Source organism: Meleagris gallopavo, chromosome Z, assembly GCF_000146605.3.
Source record: "Meleagris gallopavo isolate NT-WF06-2002-E0010 breed Aviagen turkey brand Nicholas breeding stock chromosome Z, Turkey_5.1, whole genome shotgun sequence".
NCBI classification, from domain to species: domain Eukaryota; kingdom Metazoa; phylum Chordata; class Aves; order Galliformes; family Phasianidae; genus Meleagris; species Meleagris gallopavo.
In genome coordinates, this window is record NC_015041.2 from 25,120,188 (window position 1) to 25,125,421 (window position 5,234).

Here is a 5,234-nt window from a genome sequence, read left to right on the forward strand (position 1 = left end):
CCCAGTGAGGCTGTGGATGCCCCCTCCCTGATGGTGCTCAACGCCAGGCTGGATGGGGCTTTAATCAACCTGATTTAGAGGGAAGTGTCCCTGCCTATAGCAGGGAGATGGAACTAGATGATCTTAAAGGTCCTTTCCAACCCAAATCATTCTATGATTATCTATACATATTTATGTATATGTATGTGTGTGTGAATATATATATGTAGACAAACACATATATATACAGTCATATATTTAATTATCATTACTCTTACTTCTCTCTCCTTTTTCTTTTTTAGCAAATACTGCAAATACTGGTTGATCCAGAAACAGAGTTTTACTTTTTTTTTTTTTTTGTCAAGTCTCTCCACCATTCCATTGGGATGGGAGTGGAGCAAGTGAAAAGCTGTGTTGATTGCTGCACTGATTGCTGTGTGAGGCCTCAACACTGTTTGCTCAGCACAGAAAAATGAATCCATAGGTAGCTTGAATATAAGATGAGAGCATGCTTATCAATGATAAGCATGGAAGTGCTAACAGAGCGATTCTGCCTCTTCTAAGTGCGAGAGCCTGAAGAACAGTGAGTTGATGACACACAAGTAACACAATGGATTGAGGGATAGGATGTTGCTGCTCTACATAATGCTCTAGAAAAAAAGGTAGGAAGGGCAGTTTGGAGGGGTTAATTGTTTTAACTTGTACACACAGACTCAAGAATATCTTTTCCTTATGTGTATTTTTACTGGATTGCAGCCTCATCAGATTAAAGATGCGTTACTGACCAGCAGAATTGCTACTTCTCAGCTCCATCAGGGGTTCACAGTGTTCCATGGAAGAGGTGTGGCTGCTTCAGGCAATAGCTCTTCTTATGTCAGGACACCATCCATTAGTGTGGCTCCACTGTGGGCAACAATAACATTCAGCTGCAAAGGGAACAGCTCGAGGCAGCAGCTTTTATACCACTTCCAGCTACATCTCTGAAAGTATGTCTGATTTACTAATTACTTATTACTAAATGAGCACTGACCTCCCCTCAACTCTGATAATGGAAGCAGAGCAGATTTTGTGTGCAGTGTGCCAGTGAAAAATATCAGTACGCAGAGAAGTTCTTAGTTGAACAGTTTTGCTTATAAAATTGCTAAGAGTAAACCGTCCTAATCAGCATGTTGCAGTTAAGAACAACAAGTAGTTTTTGTTTTTAAATAGACAAGTCCTACTGATTGTATTAATTCAGGTATTAGGGAAGTGGGATTTAGCAAAACTTAGAATGAAATCAGAACAGCAGAATCAAGTAAACACAAAAGTCCTCTCTGGTGTGCTGTCAATATGCCATAAATGGATCAAGGTTCCTGACCTGTCTTGGTCAGATGTCTTTGTGGAATGACTGGTTTACATTTCTGTTGATTTTTGTGTAAACCTTGATATGGACCTGAACTACACAGCTGCAGTCTATATGACTTCTCACAGAATTGAAGCTAGTGCTGTAGATAGATCAAATGAAAGGCACTTAAATAACTTGATATGGAATATATCTTTCTTATGTTGAATCATTAACATTGTGCAGAAAACTACAGAAGTAGTAAGTTTCATTTTTAACCGTTCTTACTCTAGTGTCTCTTTTGGTACCCAGAGTGTCTGAATTCCTCCTACACTTCTGCTATGCTCCATTCTTTGAGCTCTGGATTGCAGTGCTTTGGGATGCTGCAGTAAACTTACATTGGTTAACTAATGAAGCCAGTTGACACGAACAGCAGCAGCAGATGAATTCTGCAAGGACTTCCTGTTAATACTGGAAATGAACCGAAAACTACAGCCTGTTGGCTGTATTGATTCGTTATTTGATATGAGAAATATTTCTCTACAGATTGTTTTCTTCTGTGTGTGTGCTGGGCAAGACTTTGTCAGTGTCAGCAAGGCACCAGCTAGCAATGAGGTCTTTGTCTTCATCAACAGTCAGTTAGGACTATTCTGTAAACGTAGCTGTGGCTGAAAAATAGATATTGTTGAAAATTCGTAGTCCGTTTTGCTAGGATGCATTGAAGGAACCAGTACTGTAGTGAAATTATTCTCATGTCTGGACAATAGCTTACAGCTTAACTTCTCTAACCAATAAACTTGAGCTTTTCTATCTTTACCATATTTACACGAGAAATACCTATTTTAAAATTGATATCCAGTAATCATTTTGATATTTTAGCGTCCACTTCATGGTGGGTCCTCCTCATTAAAATAGCGTTCTGCACATTATATGGGACAGTGCCTGGAACACGACCTGATGAGATTAGTGAATATTTGTGAAACTGAAAAAATCGGTAATGGGAAAGTATTGTTGATATTTAAGTTAGTAAGTATATTACTAACTGCATTCACTGGGAGGACACACTCGTTGCTCACTTCTGTTGCTCTAAATATGTGCAGTCTTATTTAAAACCACAAGTACAAATAATTTTCTTTCTCAAAACCAATGGTATCACAATTCAAAATAGTTGAGTATACAGAAACGGAACCAATTCAGGTATGTTTGTAACAAGAAAACAAATTTATTGATTTTAAAAGACAAGACACAATTTTGTTTTGAAAAACACAAAAAGCTAGCCTGAGTTCAAGTCTGAAATATTCAGAAAAATCCTACTGTCTTTAGTATGTTCCAGTCATTTTTTTAAACAACACACTAAAAGTTAATATATATTTTTATAATTATAAAAGTTCCCCAGTTATTGTACAGTACACAATACAAATTGCCCACAAACTATTATTTAGCTCCTGCCAGTTTTGAGAGGACATGATATACTAAAAGATTTAGCATTTCTCACAAAAATCACATCAGGAAATACGTATTTACAAAATCAAATACATTATACAAAAAAACCATCACGTTATTCTGTAAAGATGTCTTCTTTAAATAATTAAAAAGTATATTCAACTGTAGTCCAAAAACTGGAAAAGAACATTACATTATCTCACACATACAATCTACAAAAAAGTTGCTTACCTCATTTACATAATATATTCAGTCAACTGGAAAATAAACGTTTGAATCTATCCTAGTGTTATGATGTTTCTGTGCTGTGGGACTGAATAACGTAATCTGCCACTTACTAAGTGAAATTTAAATGATGGCACTTGAAAAAATACACTATAAAATAAATGCAACAATGGAAGTTTCCTAGAAGGTAAGAAAGCCCTGAGCGATGACAAAATTACTGATTGGTAGCTCTAGAATTAACCTAATTAAAGTTTACCACCTCAGGCACAATTTTCCAAGTTTTTGAAAGGCACTCAAAGTTTCTTTAACAGCCTCATTGGTTATTAACTGTAAATCCAAATTTTGAGTGAAGATGAGTGGAGATGGGCAACTTGCTTTGGTACAAAGTGATATATTTCTGGCATCCTTTTAATTGCTTAATTGGGTTGCGTTAAGATGGATATAATGTTTCAATGCAAGGCAAACACATTAATATTGTATCAAAGAAAACTTCATTTGGGGAACCCTTTAATATTCTTAAAGCTCCTGGTGACATCAGCGAGTCAAAAAGAACCGAAGTGAGTTCCTGGTAAATACCAATCCATGTGAGGTTGTCTGTCCCTCCAAAACCTAAACTCCTCTAGCAAAGACATTTGTTGTTTCAGAGTAAAATTCATCCAGAACTGAAAACTCTTGTAAGATGTTTGCACCCGAATCAAGAAAGTGCGTAAGGATAGAAAGATCCCGATTTAGATTTAGGTGAGGCTCATTTGATGCTAGTAGTCTTGTTCTGGGCCTTATTTTCTACAGTAAATTTTACCCTTAATGAGAAATCTTCAAGAACAATTCTTACCAAATATTTAACTACTCAGGGCTTCCAATCCCAAAATGTTAATTTGTTTTTTCAAAAGGAAAAGGAAAGAAAAAGTAATAAAACATGATCATTTTCAAACTAAGGCATATTTTACTTCAAACAAACACTAGGCAGTCACTTTGTAAGTGGCTTTTACTATTTCTCAAGTTAAACTGGTAAATTAAACTCAGGTCTACCGGCACATAAAATCACTAGCAGCAATGATCAAGGCATGCAAACTCAGAAGCATTTACATTAAATTATGAATAAAAAAGTTGTTAAATTAAAACCCTTTGAGTATTGCATTTATGATAATTAATTCTGCATGAATTTGCAATAACTGACTAAAAATGTTTACAGCTTACTTGCACTATACTACTGATGTAATTGCATTAAATAACTTAAAATGAGACCTTTTGTTTTTTGCCCTCAGATAGATTTCAGTAAGTACAGCTGCACTTAGTGTTTGTGACTGATTGGTACTGCAAGAAACCAGCAGAAAATTTACAGTACTCTCTCTTAGTTAGGTGGCATTTCTCTCTTTAATGTCGAAGAATCTGTACTTGCTACTACACTCGTTCCCTTGCTCATATAAGCGGTATTTGTAAGAACTAAGGGCTTTATTAACATGTTAAAAGACTGGTGCAGTTTCTAGGTTGCTGTTAAAATTCTCACATTCAATAAGGGCCATCCCTTGCATCCCTGTAGATGAAGCTGTGTAAAATACCTTCATCTTAGCACTAGTTATTATTGCAGTGACTGAATGTTAAAAGGAATATAATTGTGTTCTGGTTTAAGAAAAGATGGCAGAAAACTTCAGTGTCAACATACCAAATATTCTGTAATTTTTTTCTTTTTCACTAAGCCTTTAATTTCTAATGATTCTCTTTTATGGTATTGGAGTATTCCAATGCTAACCTACCTAAGGAGATTTTCAAAAAAGGATAAGTGTTTTTTTCTAAACCTTCATCTTTTAAAGGCATCATATTAGACAACTTAATGTCCATAGAAACACATTTGATTTTCTTCATGTATTTCTGCATTTCTGAAAACAAGGGAGACGAAGAACTATTTTCCATTAGACAGTACACATCAGTGGCAGTGAATATTTGGCTAAATCTATGGAACCTACCACAAAACCATTCCTGTATAGTATGCAAGTATTTACTTTAGAATTATATAAAAAAGTAATAATAATCTACAATGCTATCAATCAGCTATTTGGAAGTGTATGATAAATGGACTGATCAAATGATCTAAAATGCTTTATTCTCATCATATGTCTTACAATGCTCAAAGGGTTAATGCAAGGCATTACATTAAATTAATTTTCTAATACTAGAAATAAGCACTGTGTGTTTATGCTCCTATTCCTAGTTTTTTTTTTTGTTGTTTGTTTGTTTCTCTTAAATCACCAAACAAATTAGCAGAGAT